Below are 14878 nucleotides of genomic sequence, written 5' to 3' on the forward strand. Positions count from 1 at the left end.
CTCGCAAATTAGACCCGGCGACTCTAGCAATCATTCAGGGGCTCGTGGATGCATCTGTGGTTGAAGCTTTGGAAAAACAAGAACAGAAAATCACAGAAAAAGTCTCGGCACAAATTCGCAATCAGTTTGGAGTCACTCTACGATCGTTGATCGCAGAGTGGGTGAAGTGTCCGTCGGGCAAAGACTTACAAATGCACTCAACAAGTCGTACTCAGATCAGAAGGTTCAGCGCAGAGTCTTGGCGAGTGACATTTTGCAGGAGATAAAACAGTTAATTAAAGGTGTTCAAAAAGCCAATTCACAGTCCGAAGCATTACTAAAGATGGCGGAGGAGACAATTGAGCAGACGACGAGCATGCCGGGGGATGAGTTTGTTGCGCTATTCAGATCGTATTTACAGACGAACCAGCAAGTCCATGTAGAATGGAAGGAACAAGCATTGCAAGATGCTGTCGGTGAAGCCAATAAAGGAACACTGAACATGGGCGAGGAAAAGCGCACAAATTGGGTGAACAGGATGGCTTTAGACATTGCGAATACACGAGGGTGGTGTGTGGATCTCTGGTAAATATATGCATCATTCTCAATGAGAGAGAGAGAGAGAGAGAGAGAGAGAGAGAGAGAGAGAGAGAGAGAGAGAGTTTTCATTAAGGGGAAAGCATATGCTTTTTGTATTGAAGTCTAGAGAGAGAACAACAATGTGCTCATGCCAACTGGTTGCATTGAATGGTTCTGAGGTTCGGTTATGATATCTCTTTTTTATTAACATGCTTAGAAAGAAGGATGTTGATTTGGATCATTATATTTTTGCATAAACAGAGAAGAAAGGCATTTACAAATGAAAGAGGAGAGCTTTGTGATGGGAGTTTGCTACTATTATTCTTTTTGGGTCTCCATAACTTAATAATAACTACTGCGGGTATGAGTAAGACTTCCAAAGTGTGGAATGAATTTTGAAGTGTAATATTCAAGTTTGCTTAAAAAGCAGGTATATAGGGACACACATTTTTTTAACACCTTAAAAGTCAACGTAACGCACAACAATTTTCACACATGAATGAGTCAGAAAGACTTAATGTATGTTGTCTCTTGTCGATGATCTTCCATGTCAAGCCGAGGATACAGCGCATTACTTTTTCAAGTTTGTTTTCAAATATCATAGACTTCCATGGGAGATCATCAGCGATAGGGACTCTAGGTTCAAAAGACATTTTTGGAGTACTCTTTGTGCGCCTGCAGGGACCACATTGAGGTTCAGCTCGTCTTATCATTGAGAGACGGACGGTCAAAGGAGTGCGTGAACCAGATCTTAGAGGATTACTTGAGGCACTATGTTCAATTGGACTAGAGGGATTGGTCAAAGTTCTTGGTTGTGGCTGAATACTCTTACGATTCGACGGGGTTTCAGCTTCTGAGCTGAGTTGCGGCTATCAGCCTTTGTTACTTGGAGATCTTACCGGTGGCCACGGTTGCACATGCAAGAGGAGGGTTCTAGAGACTCTGCGGGAGCTGCTGCAGGTAGCTAGAGTAAGGAGCAAACAAGGGACATGAGTCCATGGGCATAGCCCTAAGGTTCAGGAGCTATTTGTAGCAACTCAAATTACAAAACGTAGGTGTCAAGTCTACACTTATTTCTATATCAACTCCATGATGACGATCTAAGGATGTGACATACGATCCATTATTGTGGTCATGTGATCTTCTATTCAGGCATCAAGATGCATACGCACAAGGTCAACACTATTCTTAGATGGCCTCAAGTTAAGATGGTTGAAGACCTTCGAATGTTCCTGGACATGTTAGGCTTCTATTGGAAACATGTACGTGACTATGCCAAGATAGTTGTTCTTATGACGGATCAGTTGAAAGGGCAATACCTTGCAATGTAGCTACGAACATAACTGTCTCTCCTTTGTGGGTGATAATGAGAGCAGATTTACTAGATGTATTTTTGTGTTATTGTTTGTCCCCAGTCTTGTTCGTTGACTTTCATGCACAAGGAATTAGGGATTCTAATGAGTAATGTGCAAGGTGACTAGGGAGGTTGCCTTTGTGACCGCCTCCTTCACCCAATCAAGCTTCCCTACATCCTCCATAAGAATATCTATGCAATGGGAGGCACACGGGGTCCATACGATCGCGGGAAAATCCGCCTCTAGTAATCGCCCCATCCGCCGATAATTCGATGCATTGTCAGTGACGACTTGCACCACATTTGCGGGACCGACCTACATGCATGGACATTGGAAAGTAGAAAATGTGGGAATGAGATTAATAACTAATAATTATGCACATTGCACAAGTGCGAACATCAAAAGGGTAGATCAATCATCAAATGAATAATGAATTAATCATTACCTCAATGATTACTTGCTTTATGTGGGGGTAGATGAAATCCCCCGAGGTTGTTTTCCCGGCCTTCCCGGAGTCAATAGCATCATCAAGGCGCTTTGTCCGCATGTCGTGGTAGGAAATCCCGGTCCATCCTTCACATGGACCCACGTTCGCGATGGCTCTCACCATTCGCTTCCATTGATCCACTCGAAGAACATTGAAGGCTATGTTGCACTCGATGATCGTACGTGCAATCTTGACCTCCGTGGTGTGTTGCCGATGTTGGAGTTGCACAAGGGGGAGGGTGGAAATGCCACCTTGGTGAAGGTTGGATTGCCTAGACCTCTTTGAGGAGGGGGAGGCGGAGCTCGTGCGAGAGGCCGCAAAACCCTATCGGAGTTGCACAAGGGGGAGGGTGGAAATGCCACCTTGGTGAAGGTTGGATTGCCTAGACCTCTTTGAGGAGGGGGAGGGGGAGCTCGTGCGAGAGGCGGCAAAACCCTCGGCCACGGATGCAACCGTATCTTCAAGATCATCGACGTCCTCGAAGGGCAAGACGACCTCATCATGTGCATTGGTCCTTGAGGACCGCCGAGTACCCTTACACTCTTGATAGCACTTGTTGGAAACATCGGAGGGCACGAGCTTGCATGGTGCAATTTGTTGTGCAAGATGTTGCACAAGCTGAGTAGAACTAGTCGTCTTTGTGACGGTACAATACTTGCATGTCCATGTGAAGCACTTTTTCTTGTCTTGGGTGGCTGTCACACTAGAACAATGCAAGTCAAAGGCTTCATTCCTCTCTCGTCCCGAACCCTTAACGGAACCTCTTGTCATGGAGAGAGAGAGAGAGAGAGAAAATGAAATGAAATGAAATGATATATTAATGTCTTCAAAAGGCCAAAATGACCTATGAGACCAAAAAGGTTACAACAATTGGTGGATCTGATACAATGTTTGTGCAAGAAAAGCTAAAAACAACTAACTGAAACTGAAATAACTGTGAGGAAAAGTACAGTACTAGGAGCTCCTAATGGATAACATCTGGGAGGAAAACTCTAGCAACAAAGGTAAGCATCATACACATCACTATCCAAAGATGTCTCTCATCGGTCGATGGCGGATATCCTCAATGTCCTCCATGGTGAGTACTCTGACTGGACGTCTCCCATGCCGTGCTAGTATGGTCCTGATCCTCTGTTGTAGTCTCCGCCGGTGTCGAGATGGACCTCTCATCTTGGGGCGCCTGGACCGCCCTAGCTCTATAGCCCGATCAATCAGTGTACCTCTAGTGCGGCTATACTCTGGGGCTAGCTGCAATGCCTGCTGGCCTGACTGCTCAATCTCTGGTCGAAAGAAGTCTGTAATCTGCCTCTGTAGGTGTGTCTCCCTCTCTGATCCCGTCCCTCTCAAGAGACCCTCTCTATGTCTACGAAGCTCCAGCAAGTATAATCCGAGGCATCTCTGATCCTGGTATCTCATGACTCTAGAAAGTGGTCCGAAACCCTCTCTAAACAGGCAGTGAAAACGGCCTCGTATCTCATAATATACTGGACAGTGACATATGTAATGTAACTCTGTCTCTGGCTCCATCTGGCATAGCTGACAAATCCTTGCCTCAGCTGGTCCTCTAAATCTGCCAGTCTCAATCTCTAGCTGGTGTGAGGATGTGCGCATTTGACCAATAACACACCGTACCCCATGAGACAGATGAGTATCCATGTAGCTGGGTCTAATCACAAACCCATCTTGCGTGAGTTGGAGAAGATGATCTCTATAGAAAGCCATCTTCGTACCAAGCTCCTGTGTCGGCTGTATCCATGTCCTCCTAGTGTCCAGCTGAATCAAATCCTGCCTGATAAGTCTGGTAATCTCTGCCCGTGTGAGAGAGAGGGAGGGTGCATCCAGGGAATACTGAAATGGAGGTAGCCTTTCCATACTAAAGCCATGCAACTGGAACCAAGCTGTCATCTGTGCATACCAACATGATCCGTCTCCCCTGTGATGCCAACTGTCGTGAAGATTCCAGGGCTAAGCGAGCATATCTGTCTCTAGGGAGAGCCCAAGTGCTATGTATAAAGGAGACTGATCGAGTGAGTGCCTCTACCACCAATGGGGGAGCAGCCATCTCTGCACGGATAATATCATGTGGTACGGAGGCCTTGGCCTTAATCATCCGCGAAATCATAGAAACCAAGGGCCTCTCCATATGTCTCCATCCATCAGTGCTACCAGCTCGGCTGTGGTGATCCACTGAGGGTCCCCGTATCTCCACTCCATACAGCATGGCTGAAGTGACCAAAGTGTCAAAGAGCCAGAGCTTTGTTCGAGGTTCCTGAAACTGAACCTGCGAACACATCCTCTCTAGTCTCCCCAATGCTGCATAAGCTCTAGTCAATGTGGTCTCCGCTGCTCTCCTCAAGGAAAATAGTGGGCCACTGAAAACCACACCAAGGTAAGTATATGCATCTGTATACTCCACTGTCTCCTGACCATATGTAAAGGTGGGTACTGACCTCCTAACCCACTGTGCTGTGGTGTTAAACACCATCACCTTGGTTTTACCAAGGTTAACAGACAATCCACTGTCCTATGCAAATGTATGCAATGCATCCAAATGACGCTGCATCCCCTCTGGAGAATCTGAGATCAGCACAATATCATCAGCATACAATAACAGCGGAATCCATGTCCCTGCTAGCTGTGCTCCTCTGTCACCCTCCCGCTCTACATAGTCTGAAACCTCATCCACGTACATCCCAAATAAGGTGGGAGAAAGGGGGCAGCCCTGTTTCACTATAATAGTGGAGTGAACCATCTCAGATATACCCTGAGTAGTACGTACCTGTCCCACAACTGTCATGTATAAAGCCATGATTCCCCAAATCAGCTCTGTGGGCACTCCCATCTCCTGTAGTCTACGCATCAGTTTGGCTCTCGGTACTGTGTCAAAAGCTTTGCGGAAATCCACAAAGCAACAATAAATCCTCCTGCCATATAATCTGCCCTCCTCAATAATAGCTCTGAGTGTCAAGATATGGTCAAGAGTGGAGAAACCTCTCCTGAACCCTGCCTGCCCTGATGCACGTATGCCCTCTCTCTCTGCCCATCTACTCAACTCCTGCTCAAGAATAGATGCATATAATCTAGCCAATGTGTGACCAATCATGATGGTACGATAATTCCCAGGAAGCATGGGATCCCCTGACTTGAAGATAGGCACAATCGTGGACATATTCCAAGTCTCAGGAAAACCCTCACACATGGCTCGGTTAAACATCATAGCAATAAGCTCTGCAAGCATATCTCTGGCATGAATAAAGTGCTCTGCTACCAAACCATCATGATCATATGCTCTCCCAGTCCTCATCCTGTCAATAGCTTTCTTTACCATCTCAGCAGTAAAGAAAGCACATGTCTCTGGGCATGGCTCCGATGGGTCTGGCAGGGGCGGCTGTCCTGCTGCTGTGTACAGAGATGCTGCATACTCACCCCAAATCTCTGTGGAGGTAATGGCTGGTGATGGTGAATGCTCATGAAATAGTCTCCATGCCTCGCCTGAGTCCCGACTCATAAATAACTGATACAAATCCCTCTCTAACTGAGCAAGATAAGCCCTCTTCTTCCGTCGCACTAGGTGCCGGAAGGTAATCCGTGACTGTCTGTGAGTAGTAACACCCATGAGCACCTCTCTCTGTAATCTGATCCTCATCTCTCTGCACTGATCATCATACCAACTGTTCTGGGGCATGTTCCCAAATCGTCTCCGTGTAGGCTGACTATGGGGATATGCCTCTGATGCTGCAGCATGAAGCGTATCTATCAATATCTGAGTGAGCTCATCTAATGGCCGTCCCGGCTCCTCGGCACATAAGCGTCTGTATATCTCATCCGTGTACACGCTGTCAGTCTCCCTCGTAAAGGTATAACGAGTGTGTGTGGAGACCTGTCCCAATGGAGCGGTGATGAACTGAAATGTGAGAGTGAAGGACAAGATAGCATGATCCACTGCTATTCCAACCGGCCTAGTGCCTACCATAAAATCTTGAAAAGAGGGAATGAGACTGGGCTGAGCCATAACATAGTCCATTGTACTAGCACCATGCCTATGTGGAAAGCAAGTGAAACCGCCCGATGTCGGGAATCTTTGTAGGCCATTCAGGATGGCCAATCCATGTGCAGTCCCCATGTCTATCAAATACCACCCATACACTGTATGTTCCTCATCCTGTGATAGTCTAGATAGGCCCATATCCCTAACATCAAGCTCCCTCAACATCTCCTTTGAGGTATCATAAAATACTGTCTGGTTATGGGCGGTCCTGGCATTGAAGTCCCCCAGGAGAATGATGTCACTTTAGAGAAGGCAAGTAACCCAAACGAGACAATTACTCCATTCCTTTGACACTCATGTGTCCCAACCGGCTATGCCACATAGAGATTTCCGGCAGCTTGGTTGCATTTACATTAGCATGGTGACAAACACCTGCATGCACGAAGTAAAAAGTGTCCACCTTAGAGCCTCTGGCAACAACCAGTGAGCCCTTACTAATCTTCCACTTTCCACGACCAAATGTGGTAACATAATCAGCATCATCAAGCTGTCCAATAGAAAGCAGGTTCTTCTTGATCTCAGGCACATGCCTGACATCATGGAGCATAAGCTGTGAGCCATCTGAAAACACAAGCCTCACATCACCTCTGCCAAGAATCTTGCATGCATGGTTATCACCCAAATAAACTACTCCTTCATTGCCAGCAGTATACCTGACAAAACTCCCAAATATCATCATCCAAAATAGAAAAGGGAGACTGCCCGCTAGGTGATGCATACACTGATGTACTAGGAGCAAAATAGCATATAGCAATGTAGAGATATCTGCTCGTCTCTGGCCTCAGTCTAACCCACATGTACCTAGCCTGCTCATCTCTGCGGACTATATGTATCAGTGGCTGTAGCTCCTCTCTAAACAATACTGCCACTCCTCCTGAGCCCCGTCCTCTATGCTCTGAACGAGTCTCCTGTCTACAAGCTGTCTCCCATCGGTATCCACTAACATGCGGCATGGACTGTCCAGGAGCCTGATGCGTCTCACAGTAGAAGATGATGTCCCTCCCAGTGAAACTATCCTCAAAAGCCCCTACATCAAGACGTAGAGATCCATTACAATTCCAAGTAGCAACTTTGAGTGTAGTCCCATAGGTCTCGCACCGTCATGAAGAGCGCCTCTCCATAATCACCACTCTACCATCTCTATAGAAGGCCACTTTCCCTTTCTCTCGGGCTGCCCTTATCTCTGGCATAACTTCTTTCATGTGAGCAAGTTGCGAGAGTGTGAGGTCATCTCCAAGAAATATTCCCGTCTTCTTGAGTGTAGGACGTCTCTTCAAGAAGTCCTTCTTCGCTTCCATGGAGGGGAAACGAATGATAAGTGCTCTCTCCTTAGAAGATTCGCCACCACTACCTTCTCTCTTCTTTCCCACTCTCCATGCCTTTGTGTGCGTGGCTTCAATGCCCATCATAGAGAAGAGCTCCTTGGTTTCCCCTTCCGCATCATCACGGTCTTTTAGACCGGACACTCGTACATGTAAGGCCCGGGCCTTCCTCCTTTGCTCCTCTTCAAGGGTCATGTTGATGATGGTGGGAGTGGGGATGGGTGGCGATTTTTTACCTTTCCCTTTCTTGGCGACCTCGATCCATTTCTCCGCCTCGTCCATCTTCTTTTGTGTCTTTGTGATCACCTTCACCCATGAAGATGTCTTCTCTTTATGTTGCTCCTCTTCCTCTCGAATGATCCTCATTTGCTCCTCGATGGTATTCAGCTCTTCAAGAAAGGAGGGCTGAAATTTTCCATCCTCAAGATTGCTTTTTGAAGTGGTTGCCAACTCTTTTTTGAGGGCTGAGATTTCAGCCGCTTGACTCTTAGCATGTAATTTGGCCTCCACTAGTTCCTCCTTTAAAGTTGAAATCTCAGTCTCTTGAGGAAAAGTACGGTACCAGGAGCTCCTAATGGATAACATGTGGGAGGAAAACTCCAGCAACAAAGGTAAGCATCATACACATCACTATCCAAAGATGTCTCTCATCGGTCGATGGCGGATATCCTCAATGTCCTCCATGGTGAGTACTCTGACTGGACGTCTCCCATGCCGTGCTAGTATGGTCCTGATCCTCTGTTGTAGTCTCCGCCGGTGTCGAGAGAGAGAGAGAGAGAGAGAGAGAGAGAAAGAAAGAAAGAAAGATTTTATTAACGTCTTCCAAAAGACCGAACTCGGCCTATGAGACAAATCGGAGTACCTGTATGGGGTATCCTCTGTCATCCCAACAAAATGAAAAAGTACTGAATAAAAAAGCTGAATCTGGGTGTGCAGGGGATGGAGCTCTATTACTAGGAGAATGCAAAGCTATATGCATGGAGTATACAATCATGATATGCAACCTAGCTAGCTCCATCCTGTACCATACTGGGGGTATAAAATGGTATACATCAGTGAAGGGGGTGTCCACAGCTCCCTGAAGAACATGCCTGGGTGTGCTCTGAAGCGAGCCAATCGCTCCGCACCCTCTCTGTGAAACTGAGCTCTGATCTCTGTCATCTCTCTCTGGTATAGGCGTGGTGTCCGAAAGCCAGGTGTCCTCTGTCTCCTGCGGGCTCTAAGTGTCTCTGCTCTCTGGAGAGTAATTCCCTGCCGTGTAGGGGCTGGGAGGGGTATGGATCTCTGAGAGAGAGAGAAATGAAAATGAAATGAAATGAAATGAAATGTTATATTAACGTCTTCAAAAGGCCATAATGACCTATGAGACCAAAAGTTACATCATGGTGGATCTGATACAATGTCTGGATAAAAAAACCCAGAAAAATGAAAAATAAAGATGATACTACTGGTACCTAGAAAATGAAACTGGAACTGGAATATAGCGAGGGGGGGGGGGTACGCTATGGAGGTGAGTGGAATATAGTGAAGGGATACAATATCATGTGGGACGGAGGGGTACACTATGGAGGTGCCTCCATCTCATAGTATGTGCCGCATCGGACACTGGCGGATCTCCTCAATATCCTCTGTGGTCATCATCATCTACAAGGCATTAAACCATGGTCTTCATTTTCATCAAAATGAAGCTTTCCATTGAAGCTTCAACTACATAACCCTGGTCTTTTGCTGATTGCGGGCTAAATACTCAACCATTTCACAAACTTTTTGGTGCAAAAGAAAGCTAAGAGGCGGCGCTTTCAGCGTGTAGCTGCCCGAGAGTTCAATCGCCAGCATCGCGTCGCCATTACGCCTGCAAATCGGCGCCTTTTTTTTGCAAAAAACGGCTACAGCAGGAGACATGGTCCATGGTTTACTAATTCCTTTGGTGAGCACTTTAGCAATGATATGAAGCTTATACGTATTGAATTTCATGAGCATTGATGCACTGTAGCTGCTGCTTCAAGTCCTTCATCAGTTTTCAAAGTGTCTGGAGTGTTGAGGCTCATATCAGTGATTTACTCACTTGTTTTGGATGGTGTTGAGCTCAATAGCTTAGCAAATCACTGCTATTCATTGTGTTCAAAGCATTTTAAGTGAATCATTTGGGAAGACCTTCAATGAAACACTCAAAGTCAACTCTGTTTTAGGGACAGCCTTCATATGAATGGATAAGGTTTGAGCTAATCCAATATGATTTTGTACTTCACTATCATATGGTATTGTGATGATGTAATAATAAACATCACAATTTAAAATCCTCTTCAACATTATCATGACGGAAAGTGATGCAGAATCCTCAAATGAATCATATGTGAGAAAATCCCTCAAAAGCACAAGAAAATTCAGAAAGCCAAGGATGCGGGTAAAAACTAGAACCTACTACTATCATCATGCTAGAGCTTTAGGGTTTGGGGAATTTCTAAGTAACAACATGCACTTGTATGGTGATGGTGCCTTCTAGTTTTTGAACTCTCTTATTTCTCATGAGACTAGACACTGCCATTGTTTGGTAAGACCTTCTCATGGAGATGTCATCTCAAATCCTCATTAAAAAATTCAATGGCCATGACTTCCACACATGGCAAGTCAAAATGAAGTTTTTGTTGATGAAAGATGGTGTTTGGGGCATCGTCAATGGATCTATACCTAAGCCCAACACTAGAGAAGGGGAAATCTCATGGCAAACCAAGGATGAGAAAGCTCTTGCTCTCATTGCTCTTGGATTGGAAGATAGTTACATTCATTACATTGGTAATGGTAACTCGTCACAAATAGCTTGGAACACACTTGACAAATCTTTTGGAGCACAAGGTCTACACAGTAAAATCAGTTTAAAGGTTGACTTTTACAGCTTGGAGCTAAAAATGGAAGAGACACTTGCGTCTCATATCAACAAAATGAAGAGCATAATGGCTCAACTAGAAGCCATAAATGAAACAGTCAAAGAAAGTGATGCCATTGCTATACTTCTCAAATCTATGCCTCCTGAATATGACACCATAATGCCCACTTTGAAGTATATGCATGATCCCACTTTAGAAGGCATTGAAAGTGTCCTTCTAGAAGAAGAAAAGAAACTTAAAGGAAGGGCCACCACAGAATTTATGACTCCTGCATATCTTGTTCAAAAACAAAATGGTAAAGCTCTTCAATGCTCACACTGTGGAAGAATGGGACACACCATAAAGAACTGCTACCACAAAGACAAACCAAAGCGTCAATGCACCATTTGTGGAAAGCCAGGACATCTAGCAAACAAATGCTACAACAAAGTGGAAGCAAACATTGCTAGCACTTCAACCAATGCAGCCAACACTACTACCACCGAACAATGTAATCATATATCCACCTCTTATGATGATGAAGAGGTACCTGATGATGAATGGGCTTTCTAAAGCCATGATGATGCACTCCTTTACTCAAGATGTATGTTCACCTCTGACCACCGATGATGTAGGTCATGTGATATGATGTATGCTCACAGTTCTCCTACGTTGGCCATGTAGCCCACAAGGGGGGATTGATGGGAGTTGGGTTTCCATGCTCAACACATGATGGTGCACATGAGGCACAATGTTCATGGATATGGAGTATTGGAGAGACATGTTTTCATGTTTATGTTTTTTCAGTTTTTAGAGCTATGCTCCCTATGAGCCATGCTATTTTCTTTTATGCAATGTATTGGTCAAGGAAGGGTATTACACTATGACATGCCTTGATCAAGGAAGGGTGTTAGAAGGAATGATCCAAAGTCATGTCAAATGAACTAAGGTTGAAGGGTACTTCATGGCCTAAGGTTAAAGGCAATGTAAAAGCTAGAGGATCAAGTAAACGAGGTAGATTCTGTCATGACATAACTGATGATGTATGTAGTACCTCTTGTGTGTGTGAAAGGACAATGACCTTTGGGGAGATGGAGAGATTTTAGGAGATGCCTTTTGGCTCTTTGTAAAGGTTGTATCATGCCTATTTAAGAGGCTATTCCTAATGAAGAAACACGAATTCTATTGTCCCATTCATGTTGTTATTATGCTGTGATTAAGTCTCCCTAATCATGCTTAACTAGTGCTTAATTACTAGCTTTATGATATGGCTCATTTCCATCCACCATAGCTCATCCATTGAGTATGAGATCAAGGAGAGGGAGGTGACAGCAGGCGGCGAGCAAGGGAGAGCAGGGGCGAGCGAACAGGCGGGCGGAGAGCAGGGGAGAGCAGCGGCAAGCAGGGTAGAGCGAAGGGGGGATTTGAAGCGGGTTGGGCGGGCGAACAGCGAAGAAAGAGAGAGAGCTTGAAAGCCGAGAGGGAGATGGGAAGAGAGTTGAGACTCGAGAGCTTGAGAGGGAGAGGGAGAGGGAGAGTAGAGCGAGAGAGTCTAGAGAGAGGCTAGAGCTTGAGAGGGAGAGGGAGAGAGAGCCTGAGAGGGAGATGGGGAGAGAGCTAGAGCTAGAGATGGAGAGGGGGAGAGATGGAGACGGAGAGTCTAGTCTCTAGATGATGAGATCCATCATCCAAGGACCAAGAGTGCTAAGTGCTTCAAGATTGAGAGGGGAAGAGAGCTTGAGAGGGGGAGTAGAGTCACAAGCGGGAGTAGACACTAGACGTACGGAATATACGCTGTACGGAATCAAACAGTACACCGTACAAAAACTTCTATGCACACCACCAGTGCTACTGCTGCTTTCTCACCAGCGGGTGCCCACTTGTGTGGAAATGAACTTAGAACACAAGAAACAATCATCGTGCTCCAATGTGACGGGTGGGAAAACTGTGCAATGGCGCATGAGAGGGAGAAAACTGCAGTTGTGTCACTGTGCTCTGAAAGGCAATAGCGTGACAAGGGTGATTTTAAGGGCAAGAGGGCTGAGTGGTGGTAGTGGAAGCATCTACATGCGGAAGGACACTACCAATGAGGCTAGTTCTTCAAAGAAGGGAGGATTAGGTGGCGGCAAAGCCAAGGCTTCGAAGTCGGGTGCTAGTTCAAGCAGGGAAGACTAAAGAGGTGGATTGTAGTCACTTTGCTTGTGATTGACCGCTTCGGAGACACTACACGGAATGCAGCAGCAAAATGGTGCATCAACCTCAAATGTTTAGATTCTGGGCACTATCCAACGCATGGGTTCAATGGAAACGCAATCGGAAGAGGAGCACTTGCATGCAGAGAAAGTGCAGCCAGATGTTGAACACATAAATGCTATGGATGCAAAGCATGAAGAATCAAACCTTACAGGTGGTGGTATATTTCAGTCATCTTGAATGGAAGACGAGTCAGAGCTATGGTGGATAGCGGGGCTACACATAGTTTCATCACTCCGGCGAAGGCGGAGTAGTGTGGATTGAAGGTGGAAGCGGATCTTGGCACTGTGGCGGTGAATTCGCCTACGAAGAAAGTGGGAAGAAGAGCTCAGAGTGTGCCGATCACCGTGGGTGAGGCTACCCACAAATCAGATTTCAGCGTGGTCGAGATGGATGACTTCTACATAGCTCTTGGGCAAGCTTTGCTGTTAGAAGCCAAGGCGCTAGTTTCCTCTCGGGCAAGCTTTGTTGCTAGAAGCCAAGGCACTAGTTTCCTCTTATTTGGAGCTGATCTTATTCTTTGGAGAGGCGAAGATCCAGGTGATAGAAGTTTCTACAGAGCCACAACCCGCATCCAGGTGAAGAGAGCAGTGCGCAAGGGCGCGCAGCCGATTTTGGCAACCTTGGTTGAAAAGAAGAACGAAGAGGAAGTGCAGGCCGAAATGGAGCCTTAGATAAAGGCCCTGTTGGAGAAGGACAAGCATGTGATGCCGGTACCTAAGCATTGTGGGGATCGCAGGATTGAAATGATGCCGGGCAGTGAGCCTCTTGCGAAAGCACCGTACCGGCTGAATAGAGAGGAGACCTTGGAGCTGAAGAAGCAGCTAGTTGAGTTGCTGGAGGCCGGGTTCATCCGACCCTCTTGTTCGCCATACCGAGTAACGATGTTTTTTGGGAATAAGGATGGCAATATGCACGTGTGCATTGATCACAGGGCATTAAATAAAATAACTATGAAGAACAGGTACCCCCTCCCCAACCTGAGGGAATTGTCTGATCATTTGGACTTGGGCAAGGCGAAATTCTTCAAATCGACTTGTGCACCGGCTACTATCAAATCAAAATGGCGGATCAAGACGTAGAGAAGATAGCGTGCCGGATGAGGTATGCATCTTACGAGTGACTGGTCATGGCGTTTTGGTTGACGAATGCACCAGCCACCTTCTCGACACTAATAAATTTCATTTTCCAGAGGTACTTGGGGGTCTTTGTGGTGGTATACTTGGATGATACCCTAGTTTATAGCCCAATATGGAGGCGGCACTTGCAGGATGTGGAGATAGTCTTGATTGTGCTTCAAGACAACTCATTGTACTAGAAAGAAAGTGCGAGTTTGGCATGATTGTAGCTTTTTGGGTTTCAAAGTGAGCAATGGAAAGCTCATGCCATATGAGAATAAGGTCAAGGCCATTGTCAAGTGGCCTACCCCAAGGACTGTTTGAAGTGAGGTCTTTTCATGGTTTCGCTCAATTTTGCAGGATCTTTGTGGGAGAATACTAAGATTTGGCAACCCCTCTCAGGAATTTGTCAAGGGCAAGGCATAGATGGAATTGGATTGTCAAATTCAATCAGCATTTGATCAAATCAAGGAGACATTAGCATTTGAGCCATGCCCTGCGCTGCTAGATTTCGAGCAGCCCTTTGATGTTCTTCGGATCATGCAGCTGAACCATCCAGTGGTTTATGAGAGTCGCAAGTTGCTGGGCTGTGAGACATGCTACCCGACCCATGAGAAGGAATTGACCGTTGTGGTGCATTGCTTGCGGGTTTGGAAACACTACCTGATGGGGAAACATTTTAAGGTGTACACAGACAATGTGACAACCACATACTTTGTTACTGAGACGAAGCTAACACCAAAGCGAGCAAATGGCAGGATTTCTTGGCAGGCTTCAACTTCGAGCTGAAGCCCGGAAAGGACGTCGTCGTGGCAGATGCTCTCAGCTGGATAGCACACTTGGAGGCCGCGCAGGCGTTGTCATTGCATGAGT

Source organism: Cibotium barometz, chromosome 23 (genome assembly GCF_041138505.1).
Source record: "Cibotium barometz isolate CiBa-2024 chromosome 23, ASM4113850v1, whole genome shotgun sequence".
Classification (NCBI taxonomy): Eukaryota; Viridiplantae; Streptophyta; class Polypodiopsida; order Cyatheales; family Cibotiaceae; genus Cibotium; species Cibotium barometz.